General features: G+C 38.6%; 2 long non-coding RNA genes across 3 annotated transcripts; both read right to left on the minus strand.

Annotated features, from left to right (window-relative positions):
- Window positions 1-2,173: 2,173 nt before the first annotated feature.
- LOC117514081 lies at window positions 2,174-5,126 on the minus strand. Its single transcript, XR_004561800.1, has 3 exons — window positions 5,116-5,126; window positions 4,912-4,913; window positions 2,174-2,335 (listed from the first exon to the last, which is right to left on the minus strand). It is a non-coding gene; the product is annotated as an uncharacterized LOC117514081 (long non-coding RNA).
- Window positions 5,127-8,057: 2,931 nt separating this feature from the next.
- On the minus strand, window positions 8,058-16,034 carry LOC117514079. Of its 2 annotated transcripts, none has more exons than XR_004561798.1 (3): window positions 15,899-16,034; window positions 15,765-15,768; window positions 8,058-8,068 (listed from the first exon to the last, which is right to left on the minus strand). It is a non-coding gene; the product is annotated as an uncharacterized LOC117514079 (long non-coding RNA). The 2 variants fall into 2 exon arrangements; XR_004561797.1 differs by lacking the exon at window positions 8,058-8,068 and adding an exon at window positions 9,143-9,154 and having other exon boundaries at window positions 15,762-15,768; window positions 15,899-16,031.
- Between the last annotated feature and the right edge of the window lie 684 nt (window positions 16,035-16,718).

The following is a 16,718-nucleotide window of genomic DNA, read 5'->3' on the forward strand; positions in this document are numbered from 1 at the left end:
TTGTTAAAAAAGAAAAACATCTCTTTATTTCAATGAAATTCAACAGAAATCCGTCTGTAATCCAGCAGACGCCCCAGAGACATCTAACAAGGTGAACGAGAGAGAGAGAGAGAGAGAGAGAGAGAGAGAGAAACCCTTCCACCCACGAGCGTGTGGTTCCATTGAACCAATTCATACATTTCTAACAGCTTTGGGCAACATGTGATTCCAAAATCACAGCTTAAGGTTCGAGAGATTTAAGGGGTGAATGGTTGTCAGAAATGTTGAAACCAGAATAAGAAACCTCATTTGCATTTGTTTACATCAATAAGCACAAAGGGATGAAGAGTTCTGTGTTAAAATCAGAGATCCACTTGATCAAATGTGATATTAAAAGTATGATCCATCCACAGATACGGGTGGTGATTTTATCCCAACGACAAACATGTTTGGAACTCACTTTTTTACAAAGAAGAACAAAACCTGTGTGCGCACAATGTGTGTTTACAGTACATTTTGTGAACTCAAGTCTACAATTTTAGTCATAACCAGCAGAGAAACATAAACATATAATTTTCCATTTTCATGCTGTATCTCAGTCTTACTTGCCGATAGGTTTTATTTTATTTTCTATTTTATTGTATTTTATTCCTCTTTCTTTCTTTCTGCTATGAAGTTTGTGGCATTTTAAAAATGTGTCCTTAAGCTCTATAACTACCAAACAGTGAAATGAGAACAAATATGTTTGGAGAAGACAAAGGTGCTAAATAGTAACTAGTAAATAGTAATTCAAGCAATTCCATCGTGATACATGAACTTTTCCTTAGACAAAAGCGTTGGCTCCTACAAATCGAAGTAAAAATGAAGTTTGAGAATTCAGATTTTTAAACTCAAATGCTGAAGTTTAGAAATATTAAAACCTCTTGTAGATGCTGTTGACGTGAAATTTTTATAATGATAATTTAATTTAATTATTTATTATTAGTTGTTATTTTTACATTTACATTGACAAATACTGAGAGAAATTCAGCTCTAACTTAAGAAGGTGTGTGGTCATGTCACCAACGAGGTATAGGACTTTATATTATTGGTTAATTTTAACCATAGGGGACAGCACTATGGCTTATCAGTTAGGTCTGTTGCCTCACAGCAAGAGGTTCCTGGGATCACTTCTGACCAGGTCCTTTCTGTGTGCAGTTTCCATGTTCTCCCTTTGTTTGCACGGTTTCTTTCCACTACCAGAAATATAGGCTTGGTGGATTGGAAACTTTAAATTGAACGTAGGTGTGTGTGAATGAGTTTGTGTCTATATGTGGCCGTGTGTCTGGTCCAGGGGGTACCCTGCCTCTCACCCCGTGACTGCTAGGATAGACTTCAACTCCCCCATGATCCTTGACTGGAGTAAGAGAAATGAAGGCAGAGAAATGAATGAATTAACTTTTTTTGTGGAGTCACACCCAAATGCTGTTCCTTTTTTTTTTTTTGTCATCTCATGTTAACAAATATAATTTCTGTTTCCCAACCTGGGGTCCATGCCTTCTTTAGGGGCGGGTGAGTGAGGTTTGGTCTGTTCCGAGGTTGTCAAAGTTAAAACTGCAATGTTGCATAAAATCATATTAACTTACATACTGGGCTATAAAAGCTAATTTAAATCAATTTAAATAATTAAAAAGAACCAAAATGAAAAGCAGCAAAGTTTTTCTGGAAAATATTACATGTGTTTTGTCATCACAAAACTGCAACAGTGAGACAGATGAGCTAGTAATCATTCCTCTGGTCAAGTCAAGTCAAGTCTGCACATTTGTTGGTGCTGCTCATCACAGCAACCAGCACACCACGAAACCGCCCTCTGTCCTGGATGACAACCACCCCAGCAGAGACCTGGTCCATCCCCACCTTTGGAAAGTAACCATCTGTCACAGCCAGGTGTATCAAGGGCATCGCCTTGGCCTTCGACAGCTGCTGGATCCTGAGCACTGAGACACCTGCGTGCTGGATCATGCCCAGAGAAATACCCCACATGGACAGAGTGACGTAGTTGATGCAGCCTCACAATGCCAGTGATACCGCTCACCTGAGTCTCCCTGAGAAACTGCTCATTTGACACAAAATCATTCCAGCCACACAAAGATCCTCTGATGAGACCTGGTACCAAAGACATCCAGCTGTGTCCTCAGGTCACAGTTAAGCTAGTATTTCACTGACGCATGACTGGTGGAGAGGAGGAAGAGGTGCAATATCGTGCGAAAACAGGAGAAAAGGCAATAACTGTCTCATGTGGAATCTCACTGAATTTGGTCCTCCTGACACGTGCACGCATTACGGCTGACTGTCCGCTGAATGCCATCTGGAGTGGCTGTGAGAATTCATGTATTTATGCAAAATGACTGAAAGACATTTGCACAAGATGTTCGACAATATTCCAATAACTGTGAGTCACTGAATAACTGAATGACTCATTATGTATTCATCCTGCAGAAGGGGGAAGAATTATTCAGTCTGATTGCTACAGGTAGAAAAGACCTTCTGTGGCTTTCTGTGGTGCACCTTGGTGGTCTCAGTCTACGACTGAAGGTGCTCTGACAGGACGTCAGTGTGGCATGCAGAGGATGGGAGTTGTTGTGCAGGATGCTGCGCAGTTTCATCAGCATCCTCCTCTCTGACACCTCCACCACAGACTCCAGCTCAACCCCCAGGACTGAGCCAGCTGTCCTGATGAGCTTGTTGAGTCTGTTCATGTCAAAACCTTAAACCTTCAACCTCAAAAGTTTTTAAAGGAAGAACTCGACCCTTGTATTTCCTGTTAATTATGTAAATTTTTATGTTAATTTGCTGTTAATGTAATTATAAATTGTTTGGGTTTTTTTTTATCATATCCACACAATTATTATTATTATTATTATTATTGTTAATGTATTTCCAATTATAGTATGTACATATGGACTTACATTGATTTTATTAAATAAAATCATGCACGCATACATGTACACAGACGTCACTTTGCTTTTAATATTTAGATGATTCACCGCCCCCTGCTGGACTGGCATGTGAGTCCTGAATGTAATTATCAATGTCCATTGTTCACTGTTGTTAGCTAATATCCCTAATTTCTCCAAAAATATTAGTCCTATCAACTTTCCATTTTTGCCTCATTCATTCTTGACCCAAAATACATAAGCATACCAAACGTCAAATGTCAACTCTCCCCAGGTTTTCCGTGATCGAAGCCAAATACATGCACACATACATACACACACATAGGCCACTTGGCTATTAATATATAGATTGTTACTATGTTTCCAGACAAAATGACTGCACCGGTGTTTTCGTTACTATCATTACAAAACTGCCAGTTCGTGAAGTTAATCAACATGTAGATAAGTGTCCTACAGAAGGCACCAGCCAGGCCAACTGACAATAATGGCAGTTTGTACTTTCATTTTGTCAGTGTGGCATGGGTGTGCTGCACAAAAGTCAACAGAGTGTGCAATTTTTAACTGTTTAATCTTTTAATCTTCACAGCTCACAAACTGATTGCACTGAATGTTGCACTTGGGTGCCACGTTCTTCTAAGGATTTGCTGCAAAGGTTGCACAAAGGGTGTGTCTGCAGAAAGCTTTGTTTACAGTTGATCAGAAGAATTGATCAAGTAAATATTCCTTGAAAATGTTGACATGAGCATACATTTCATATCCTCTTTGGAAAAAAAACACCTGGAATGATCTCTTTTTTTAGTACAACTGCAAATTGAAAAATAACTGTCACTTCTGCATTTGTTTTTTTTTTTGTTTGTTTGTTTTTTTTATTTCACAATATGAAAGCAATACCTTTGGACGGTTTATTAAATATTCTCATTGTGCAAAAATGAATTAATATGCATTTATTCCTGAACACATTTTAACAACTCTATTTAAATATTAGTAGTGCCAGTAACACTGACCTGGGCTGCAGTTTAACTGTTCTTTGAAGTATTTCACACAGCGGTCTGTAACTTTAGTCATGACGTGAGGCTTTTATTTGGAGACAGTGGTGTCATCCAGCTCTGCAGATCCTTGATCCTCTCAGCTGTTCTGGCTCAGAGACCACTCCAGTCACACAACTATAATAAAAAAATAAAAATACTGACCCCCCCCCCCCCACACACACACACACACACATACACACATACACACACACACACACACACACACACACACACACACACACACACACACACACACACACACACACACACACACACACACACACACACACTAATTAGAATGACATATGTAATTATTATTTTTTTCTTTTGCGGAAGCTGTCCTTCACAGCAAAAGTTAGCTTTTATGCACAACACATCTTTGAGATCAAGGAACAATGCAAACTACTTTGTGACTTAATAAAGGAAATGCCAAGTGAATAAATATTATTATCATATATCTATAAATGATATGCCAATATGATTGGATAAAACACTAAAGAATAAATGGCAATACACCCTTTTCGCAGACGGGTAATATTTTTCATACCACCCGAGTAATCAGCCAATCCGGACAGCGGAGAGGCGCCACGATGAAGAGGCGCGGTCAGAGGTACTGTGAAATACTGGTAAGTCACTATTAATAATTTCTTACGTGTCCAACCTCGTAGGTTGATCGTTAAAATTAAATATAAATAAAATGTATAAAGCCATATTCACTGGCGAACAACTTGATAACTGATATTATCAAAGGAAGAAGACCTGAGGGTTCCGTTAAGACTGCAAACAGTGAGCAAGGCAGTTACATCTGGGGAAATTAGACCATTTAATGCTGCACCAATTATAGGCAGAATGTTGAAAGTGAACATATCCTGGAACTAAGGAAAGTGACATCATTCCTGATACAATATGATGATTTTTACTTGCATGGACTCTGGCTCCTGTACTCTTACTCAGCTCTGAATATTCACAGCTGCTGCATCTGTCACATAACGGCTCCATCATGTCTCCCAGAGTGTATCTGCGGCTATTTTAATTCAGTGGTTCTATATACAGTCCTGTGGCTCTTTTCTCCTCTCTGATTGGTTGTTGTTGTTGTTTTTTTAAAGGTCATTATAAACCCCAGCAAACAGATTCCTTTCATTGGTTGTATAAATGTTAGAGTGCAATAATACACAAATAATGGATGTTTATGAGTTCAATGGTACAAATATTTCATGAGGTGACAGAAGCCAAGTTGAATGGTTTGTTCCAGCTTTCACCAAATTAAATATCTGTTCCATTGAAAGAATGAAAAACATTCATTATTCGTTTGATATAACTACTAAAATAGATCCTTGTCATTTGATATTTTATTAATTAATAAACAACAGAACATGTACTTACATTTTGGTGTTCCACTGGTGCTTAACAGCCCAACACTAATTTTAAAGTGGAGTCCAAAATTGTGATGATGTAGTCCGTCGTGCACTGACTTCGTGTACTTCCAAAAAACAAAAAACAAAAAAAATCAAAAAAAGACTTTGTGTTCCCTGATTCCAGTGAAAAATCACATCTGAAATTTGTCCAGCTTTTCATCCTAACAGCTGTTCATGCCTCAAGGCGGCTTACAGCGGAGTGGATTTATTTTATTGTGTTAGAGGAATTAGCAGCGTCAATTAGCTCCTTCACATCATCGTACACCAGTAAAACAAACTCTGCCAGGTTTAGCTAAACGGTGCCCCTGGTAGTGTGAGTATGTGCGGTGGTCGGGCGTGCAATCGCACATTTCATATTGTACCAAAAGTGTATGCTATAAAAAGAACCACTAGACAGTCAATGAAACACAACAGTAAATGGTATAAATAATCCATGTCACGTGACATACGACCCACCAATCAAATGACAAAGATCCACTCAGCCGTTATATAATATTGCATAAACCTTTGAGTATGATGTATTAAAACATTTCTGAACAATGTTGGCTTGACCTCACATTGGGCTTTGAACTGTCAGGTAATTTAACTTCTGTAACTGCTTGTCAATCTGTAACTGTTAGAATGGCCTAAGCAGTGGGTCACCCCTCTGAGTCTGGTCTGCTTGAGTTTTCTTCCTCAAAAATGCCTAAGGGTGTTTTTCCTTACTGCTGTCGCCTGAGTGCTTGCTCAGGGAGGTTGGTAAGGTTAGACCTTACCCATGTGAAACACATTAGGGCAACTTTTTTGTGATTTAAAACTATATAAATAAAATCAATTGGAATGAATTAAACTGAATGAACTTTCCCACAACTCTACACATTGATGTTGCTGTAATGTCAATTCCCGACGTTGCCACAACCATCATACTATGCTGCCACAATGTTATAGGAACATAAAATTATTTACTGGGCCTACATTATGTAAACAGGGAGTGTATTGCACTCATCTGTGCACCCAGTGGTGTGTTGTCCTTAAAATGGCATGGCAAAACATCATGTTGGAGCACTGTGACTGTGTTGCAGCAGAAAGTGATTGTATCATAAGCTGGTCTAAAGTCAAGCAGAGGTTTTATATTGTTGATACAGGTTCATATTCAGATCATACACCATACATAAGGTGGCCACTCTGTTTGAGCTACTGCCATCAGGCAGACGGTACAGAGCCATTAAAGCAAACACAGATAGATTGAAAAACAGTTTCTACCCAGCTGCTGTTGGAGCTTTGACTGCCACTGCAAACAAACAGCCAGGTCACATGCCACACTGGAAATGAGTGCAATATTTGTTAATGTGCAATATCCACTGTCACTGAAATATCCAAAGTTTTGTACATACTTTTTTCTTTTTTACATACAGTCTCTTTTTTGCTACTATGTACTTAGAATTTTTTTCTTTTTATAATTTGTGCTTTGAACACACCTTCTTCAGTCTGTTGAAGTTTATGTTTTTCTTTTCTTCCCCAGACCTTCTAAGTCTGCATATGGTTTACTCAGGTTTATATTTGCACTGAAAGGCTTGCACCTTACCTTTAGTTGTATTAAAAAAATCACCTTACTACTTCACTGCTTCACCAAAGGGAGCCTTGGTGGCTGCTGTCAGCTGGCATACTGTGACTAACATCTAACTTGAGGCCACTTTCAATATGGCAATGTGCTAGCTTCCTGTTATAGTTGCTCATGTTATGCCAAAAGTATGCTGATTAATAACTTAGTGAATACTTCCAACCCCTTTTCACCCTTTGCCTCTTTTGCATCTATATACATAAAGGGCTACGCCTGTCTGTCTGTCTGTCCGGGATAAACTCCCAAACTATAATATGTAGCCCTAAAAACTATATATATTCTGAATCCTCATGACGTGGAACAAACTGGTACCTTTTTTAAAAGTTGAACTGAAAATTACCCCCAAAATAGCCATTTATGTAAGACCATACAGTGTTGTACCATGTGCGATAAACTTCCAAACTATAATATGTAGCCCTAAAAGCTATATATATTCTGAATCCTCATGACATGGGGAACAAACTGGTACCATGATTTTAAAAGTTGAACTGAAAATTACCCCAAAAATAGCCATTTATGTAAGACCATACAGTGTTGTACCATGTGCTTTTCATGCTGCCACTTCTGTCTGTCCAGATAAACTCCCAAACTATAATATGTAGCCCTAAAAACTATATATATTTTCTGAATCCTCATGACATGGGGAACAAACTGGTACCATTTTTTTTTCAAAGTTGAACTGAAAATTACCCCCAAAATAGTCGGCTATGGGTATGACCAGGCAGATTCAAATTTCCAGCCCTGTATATGTGTTGGCCATCTCTGTTTATTTAATCCCTTTCTACAGCTACTTTATGTTCTCAACTGTTGAACACCTGGCTGTCCTGTACAACCCAGTTTGCCTTTCTGTCTGAATACATTAATTTTATGTTTGTAAAATTGCAACATAAAAACAGTGAAATACACCACTACCTCAATTTTGATTCATTGATATTTACATTTACTTTTACCTACCTTTTGTGTGTAATTTTGTTATAAATTTGATTACAAAACAAAGTGTGCATGAAGGACTTCAAATGTCTTTGTCTTTTAAGTATTTCCACTTAGTTTGAGGAGTCCACCTCTTATAGTTCTGCTGGACAAACTTTAGCCCATTAACTATTAACATAACTACTATGGGCAATTGTTTTGATTAAAATGATTGGCATTTGGCTTAGGTCTAAAACAGGTTAACCCGGTCAGTGCTGGGTACCCCAGCTAGTTCATAATATGCACCCTCTGGGCAAGGTCCTTAATCCCCTAGTTGCTAGTGTGTAGTGAGTGTCTTTTCTGGGTCTGTTAGTGAAGCTTAGGGCTAGCGGCCGGTGATCACCTTCGTATTCGCTTTGCTTCCCTGTCAATTTATTGCTGGTGAACGCATAGCTATGGTGCAGTTTTTCCAGCAGACTGATTCTGCTCTTTTTCCTCTGTAGCGCAATTGCTTGCATGGTCATCTCAATAATGGCCTTTTTTTAATGTTACTCTGGTTTTCTGTTTCCTGTTTCTTCAGCTTTGTTAAAACTTTGTAAAAACCTTGTAACTGTTGCAATGGCCTAAGCAGTGGGTCACCACTCTGAGTCTGGTCTGATATTGAGGTTTCTTCCTCACTATCATCAGAGGCAGTTTTTCCTTGCCACTGTCACCTGTGTGCTTGCTCTAAGGGTTGGTAAGCTTAAACCTTACTCATGTGAAGCACAGCAGGTACCTCAGTGGATGAGGAATCCACCTGTCAATATCTACCTGGGTTCGAATCCTGCTCATTCTCCCTATCTGTGTACTCTTAACAAGATAGTTCATATGGGTTGTCCCATTCCACTTAACTGTAAATGGGTACCTACCTTGGCTGGGGAAGTATTCCATGTCAGACTGTTGCTTCATCGAAGGGAAGTCATAGAAAAACATTTGCTTCATCCTACGGAATTTGGAAATAAGTACTGGCACCGATGGCCCTCAGGACCTATATAGGACATTATGATGGAGCTATTTATGATGGTCAGAAACTGTTAAGTTAAAATGAGCCCAAAGTACTGATTTTCAGATTTAATTTCAGTTATGTATGTACATCTACATGACATGAACTAGAGGTTAAGCAGAGAGTAAGTACCTATGCTGAGGCCAGACAGTCTTCTTGTTATCAGTTCTGAACAAAGGTTAAGTGTAAGTAGGGGTGGTGTTTCCCTAAAGTACAGAACTGCAACATGTCTCATATTATGAAAACTAATTAAAAATCATTTTTGGTTCTGCCTCAAAAGCTAGCTAATTAACTTTTATTTGCCCTAGGTCTGCCTCTCCAAGAACATCAATCTGAGCCTTGTTAAAATCTTCAAACGTCTGTGATGCCACAATGTCCTTGGCAGAAGTCATAATAGCAGTTGTTTTATTTGCCATAATCAACTCTTAAAAATGAAATCAAAGAACTACAAAAGCAAAGCAAGCTTCCCTTAAGCTAAAAAACCAAAACAAACTGGGCACAGATTGAAACAACATCAAGTATTTAGTACATTACAGGGGAAAAAATGGAGCTCAGTGGATAAGGAATTGAGCAACAAATATGATGGCCTGGGTTTGATTCCTGGTCACAATACCCATCTCCGTCCTTGGACCACCCACTTCATCTGCTTCTCAGTCCGCCGAGCTGTACTACTGAGCTTGACTGGGATAACAAAGGGCTGACATCTCAGTCAGGGAGAGTCATAAGCCTCATTTCCACTGAGCACTTCGGGGCAGTACACCACAGTATGGTACAGTTTAGAATGGTTAAGTCTGGCTTGGCTTGAGTTTCCACCACCAGCAGTACCCTTTGGTAGGCGGAGCATGGTAGATGTTGACATGCACATCATCAAGAGCGTGTTGTGGCCACCTGTTGTGTGGCCTCGTCCCCTCCACACTAAAGCTACACTGTGCAATTTAACATTTTTATCTCTGCCAGTGAAGTTATGTTTTCTCCACTGTGTGTTTGTTTGTCTGTTTGTGAACAGCTTGGAGCCCACAGTTTTTCATATATCATTATAAAATTTTTCCTGAAGGTTCATATCCTCATAGGCAAGAACTGATTCAATTTTCAAGGTCATAGGTCCAAGGTAAAAGTATAAAAAATCTTGGAAAATTGGAAAAATCCCTGTCTTTAACATTGACCAAATTTTCAAAAAATCATAACTCTGTCAAAAAAGACCAGCTTTCTTTCATATTTGACAGTGTTATGTACAATGACATCCTTTATCAACTGACAAAGATTGATCTGGATCTGATACAGAATACAGATTTTGTGGCCATTTAAATTTAACACTGAAAACCCCATTTAATGGATATTTTATATCTTCATCAAATGTGCCCCAATCACTCTCATATTTGAAAGTGAGGTGCAGAATGGCACTCACTATATCCTGATAGGCAAGAACTGATTAAATTTTCAAGGTCATAGGGGAAAGGTCAAAATCAGGACAAAGTCTTGGAAAAATCCCTATCCTTTAACATTGAACAAATTTAAAAAAAATCATAACTCTAATAATTTCTTTCACATTTGAGAGTGTTATGTAGGATGGTATCCTTTGTGGGCTAATAAAGTTTGATCTGGATCTGATCTGGACTGTGGATTTTGTGGACATTTGAGTTTAATATTGAAAAGTCCATTTGGTGTACATTTTCAGAATCAGAATCAGAATCGCCTTTATTGTCATTGTAATTTGCATTGCAACGAGATTTGAGTGCAACTCCAAAAAGGTGCTTTCTGTGGTGCGAGTAATTTTTAGCCAAATAAAAGATAATAAAATTTAACAATGAATTGTTCAGAGTATATGTACAACTAAATAAACATAAGGTAAAATAAAATAAAATGTGGACCAAGTAAAATGTAAAAATGAGAATTATATACAACTGTGGAATCATATTACGCCAATCTTGGCGTCCCTGCACTGGCTTCCTGTTTCTGCAAGATCGGATTTTAAAGTACTGATTTTAGTTTATAAAATTGTTCACGGACTTGCACCTCCCTATCTGGCTGACTTGATAAGCCCCTATGTACCAGCTCGGGCCCTGCGTTCTCAGGGTGCAGGACTTCTGTGTGTTCCCAGGGTGAATAAAAAGTCTGCCGGTCACAGAGCTTTTTCCTATCGTGCCCCAGCTCTGTGGAACGATCTGCCGGCACACATTCGGCAGTCGGCCACTGTGGAGACCTTTAAATCACGTTTAAAGACTCATTTATTTTCCCTGTTTTATCATTAGTGTTATGATGTGTTTTTAATCTTGTATTCTTTTACTGCTGTCTTTCTTTTATGGTTGTTTTTATTGTGTTTTAAATTTTTAATTGTTTTTTATGTTGTGAAGCGCCTTGAGGCGATTTTGTCGTGAATTGGCGCTATATAAATTAATAAATTTGAATTTGAATTTTGAATTTTGCACGGGAATATTGCACATGGTTTACAGATATTGCACAAGAAACTTGAAAGGTGTGGATTAGAATGATTTGTTATTGTTCAGTGCAGTGAACTGTGAACATTGCACAAATACAACTCCCATCTCTGGATGGAGCTGCACCTTAAACAGAGAGAAAAAACAGAATCAGGCATCAGAAAGACAAGAAATACTGTATAATTTGCCAGCATTAAACAACAAGAAAACAGAAGAAATACTAAGGTGATTGCCGGCCACTAGCCCTAAACTTCACTAAAAGACACAGAATTTAGGTAAAGCTGAGGCCACGGCAATATATGGACAGCAGTGGGTTAGCACCTCCCTTTTGTAACCAGTCCATTATTTTGGTACCCCAAGCAAAGGGTGCTGAAAAAGTGGAATGGTACAGGTTAATTTTTTTTGCTACCTGTCCCTAAATCTGCATGTGGAAACACACAAAATTCCGTACTGTGCCGTACCAACCCGACCACACAGTGGAAACGGGATTATAGACTTCAGCTGGGATAAGCGCTGGTGCAAATGGGCCTCAGGGCCTATATAGTACTGACTTCTTCTTGTATGAAAAATAAGAGACAAGGCAATGCTCTACTTAGGAACTGTTGGATGGAATGTTCCTGTCCTCAGACCACGTAATGTTACAGACTGGATTTGACCTGATTGCGTTGCATGCAGCACTGATGCATTCTCAAAAATGTCATAATTTGCGTACAGTATAAACTGATAAAACTAAGGTCTTTTTATGTGTCTGGGACAGCAGCATCATGTAATGTTCTGTTCTTTGCTTGTCACGCTGACACAAACATATGCATCACAAAGTTTTGATATAACACATACCGCTCAGATAAAACAACGCAATCATGGTCACCCGCTTACAATGTCAAACGCAACACTCTTCAACCAATCACATAGCTCCACTAATCCACACGGCAGGGCAAGGCCCGCCCACCTGGGGGTGGGCCAAGTGCAGGCTTAAAAAGCAGGCTGACCTTAATGACTGGGCTTTTGTGACGTTTTGTTTCAAGATACCAGCACTGTCTTAGTTGACTGTCATTCAGTGTAGGCATCTTGTCAATAAAACATCTGGTTTTTGAAGTCTGTGTCCTGTCAGTCTTTGAGTCTTTGAGATTAACAGGCAGAAAATCCCCTACGGAACACTGTCAGTTACAAACACAGTGGATGAAACAAAAAAACTTCCCCTAATGAAGGGAAGCCTTTTACGAGTCAAACAATCCAGAGAATACTTCACCTGAGTAAATACAGAGTGTTTGCCAAAAGGTGTAAACGACTGTTAAGCCTCAAAAACAGGAAGCCCAGATGAGAGTTTACATAAGAAAAGAACACTAAAACTATTGTACACTTCTAAAACATTTTCTAAAACTTTGTCAGATGAGACAAAGATCAATGTTTAATGTTTAAATGACCGGAAAACAAAGAAAACCACTTGTGTAATGGTGCAGTGGTGGCACAAAATAGCCATCATTCATGTTTAACCAACAGGAGATCAAGGCCAATGTACCATGGGCATTGTTTGATCGATGTTTTGGAAACCCAGAATGGAACACCCCATCAGTAAATGCTCATCAACAAAGATGTGGACCAAAGGATCAAGCTGTCTGAAGCGGTATTTTATAGCTATGTTTTGTTGTGATGTACAGGAAGACATATATATATTTAATACTCGCACAATCTGACACTGCAAAGACTGTCAGACCAAAACTGCAGAGTTGTCAGCTGTGTTCATTCAAATTTATCGGCCAACGGGGATCAGAGAGGGTCATCAGTTTAGTCTTGGTTGTGGTTTTGTTTGCCTTTTAAGGCTTTCTGAACAGGCAGAAACATTTAGGTACTTTCCTCCTCGATAAAAAATTACCAGCTGACATGGGCCACTAACTTCAGGCAGGCGCTCCACCCCAATGCTTTCTGCAGCACTACGGTCGAAAAGTCTTTCTCACTGACTCATATACTGCCACTGTAGTCCTCAAATGATGAGTTCTTAATTTGATAACAATATTTGTTTGTTTTTTTTAATAATAGCATGTATGAAACATTCAATGTGCAGATTTCTTGTCTTTCAATGCACCTAGAAAAACACAGTTTCAGGCAACAAAATAAACTACTTTCAAGATATGGGGATAGACCAGTTGTCTGCATGGATGGTTGCCATCCAAGACCCAGGACATTTCAGTGGTTTGGTGGATTCAGTGATGCATGGCATCAATAAGTTCCCACACCTGAACTGAATGTCTCTTGCTGATAGATTCTTTGCGACAACAAGTGTTAGACAGCATTGAGACAAATAGTGAAATGGCGAAGACCAAGAAGCTCAGTGCAGATCCGAGAAAAAGGATCAATTGAAACAAGTCGCACATCTCTTGGAGCCGTTTCTAAGCAATTACAGATTCCATTTCAAGCAATTTGATCAAAATACTAGTTTTTGGGAGGTGTGGACACTTATCCAAAGTCTGGATGAAGATCAAACTGTCACCCTCAGCTGAAATTGATCTGGATGGTCAGGAGCAAACAACCCTGGAACCATGACGGCACATGCATGAAATGGAAACTGCTGGAACACCACTGTCACTGTCTACAATTATGCCAGATTTGCATGGCCATGAACTGAGAGGCTGCCATCCACAAAAGAAGAGTTTGTTCAAAAATTGACAGCCCTATATATATATATATATATATATATATATATATATATATATATATATATATATATATTTTAGCAGCTTTATTTTCATTCTCTGAAATCAACTGAGAGTTTCATTGGCTGTGTGTTTAGGATCATTGTCTTGTGGAAATGTCCACCCTCGTATCACGTTCATCTTCCTGGTAGATGGCAACATTTATCGGTACATTTTTCTATTCATCCTTCCTTCAGTTATATGTAGTTTGCCAGTGCTGGATGGTGAAAAACAGCCCCACACCATGATGTTACCACTTCCAAACTTCATTGCTGGTATGGTGATTTTGGGCTGATGTGCAGTGCCATTTGACCTCCACACATGGTGCACTGCAAATTATTTGGTTCTGACCAAGAAAAAAAAACTTTATTTTTTTGTTTAAAGAGTTAATTTCTTATTTTAAGTGTTCAATTTAACAGTATAATCTTCATCATCATCATCATCAATTTTATTTATATAGCGCCAAATCACAACAAACAGTTGCCCCAAGCCGCTTTATAGAAGAGAAAAAAAAGAGAAAGAAACACTCAGTGCATCATGGGAACCCCCCAGCAGTCTAAGTCTATAGCAGCATAACTAAGGGATGGTTCAGGGTCACCTGATCCAGCCCTAACTATAAGCTTTAGCAAAAAGGAAAGTTTTAAGCCTAATCTTAAAAGTAGAGAGGGTGTCTGTCTCCCTGATCTGAATTGGGAGCTGGTTCCACAGGAGAGGAGCCTGAAAGCTGAAGGCTCTGCCTCCCATTCTACTCTTACAAACCCTAGGAACTACAAGTAAGCCTGCAGTCTGAGAGCGAAGTGCTCTATTGGGGTGATATGGTACTATGAGGTCCCTAAGATAAGATGGGACCTGATTATTCAAAACCTTATAAGTAAGAAGAAGAATTTTAAATTCTTCTGCAAAAAAGCAGTCCTACATATTTGTTTAATATGCGCTTTGAATGACATATCCTGATCAAAAATGACTCCAAGATTTCTCACAGTATTACTAGAGGTCAGGGTAATGCCATCCAGAGTAAGGATCTGGTTAGACACCATGTTTCTAAGATTTGTGGGGCCAAGTACAATAACTTCAGTTTTATCTGAGTTTAAAAGCAGGAAATTAGAGGTCATCCATGTCTTTATGTCTGTAAGACAATCCTGCAGTTTAGCTAATTGGTGTGTGTCCTCTGGCTTCATGGATAGATAAAGCTGGGTATCATCTGCGTAACAATGAAAATTTAAGCAATGCCGTCTAATAATACTGCCTAAGGGAAGCATGTATAAAGTGAATAAAATTGGTCCTAGCACAGAACCTTGTGGAACTCCATAATTAACCTTAGTCTGTGAAGAAGATTCCCCATTTACATGAACAAATTGTAATCTATTAGATAAATATGATTCAAACCACCACAGCGCAGTGCCTTTAATACCTATGGCATGCTCTAATCTCTGTAATAAAATTTTATGGTCAACAGTATCAAAAGCAGCACTGAGGTCTAACAGAACAAGCACAGAGATGAGTCCACTGTCTGAGGCCATAAGAAGATCATTTGTAACCTTCACTAATGCTAATCTTAAATTAAGAAATCTTGTCAAGTGAAATTATCTTGCTGCATGGACAGATACACTGGTCTACATTTGAAATGCTTCTGAAATAAATGTAGTCAAACTTTACTAATTCTGGACCACTGAGAATGAAAATTATGTTTGAAATGGTTGATTGGCTCTAGTTTTAAGATATGTTACTACTATGCTACTAAGGGTTATCTTTTGATGATGTTTAAAGTGTTACAAAAAACAGGTGAAATATTATTATATGAACAGTCAGAGAAACATGAATGACATATGTGTACAATTTATCATGAAAACTCTAATACCAACACCATATAATTATGTAGACTTAAAATGTAAAAACTTAAATATTTTAGAAACAGTAGCCAACCAGTCATTTTTATTGTCATATTTGAATTCAGCATGCCAAAATCCATCGTAAATAGCACATTATATTTCTGAAGCAGACAACTTCTTAAAATTTGTAGACCAGTGTAATGTCACTTGTTTTGAGTACATTTTCCCTCAGATTTATCATGTTTTAGACACCCCATTTGGCACTGTGTGTATTATGGCATCCAAAGAGTTACATTTTGGTCTCATCCAACCAGACTATATTCTCCCAGATGTTGTGCCGCAAACTTTAAACAAGCGTCAACATGCTTTTTCTTCAACAGTGGAGTTTTGCATGATGACCGTGCATGCAGTTACAGCCCCTCACTCTTGGACAGCTCTTCTGATAATTCTTTTCACTCCTGTGTCAGAAGTCCTCTGAGGAGTACCTGGTTGTGGCCAGTTTATGGTGAAATGATGTTCTTTCTACTTTCTGATTATGGGCCCAACAGTGTTCACCGGAACATTCAAAAGTTTAGACATCCTTCTGTAACTAATGCCATCAGTATATTTTGCATCAATAAGTTTATAAAGATCTTAAGAGAGGTCTTTGGTTTTACACATCATGAGTTGTTTCTTGTGTGACACCTTGCTAATGAGACACCATTTTATAGCCCATCAGTTGGGATTGAACCAGCTGGTATTAATTTGCACTGACAAGGGGCAGGACTTCATTTTAATTATTGATAGATTTCAGATGGTGCCTTGGCTTTCCATATCTTGTTGTACTTCCATTTTTTCAGGTGTTCAATACTTTTT

Source organism: Thalassophryne amazonica, chromosome 7 (genome assembly GCF_902500255.1).
Source record: "Thalassophryne amazonica chromosome 7, fThaAma1.1, whole genome shotgun sequence".
NCBI classification, from domain to species: domain Eukaryota; kingdom Metazoa; phylum Chordata; class Actinopteri; order Batrachoidiformes; family Batrachoididae; genus Thalassophryne; species Thalassophryne amazonica.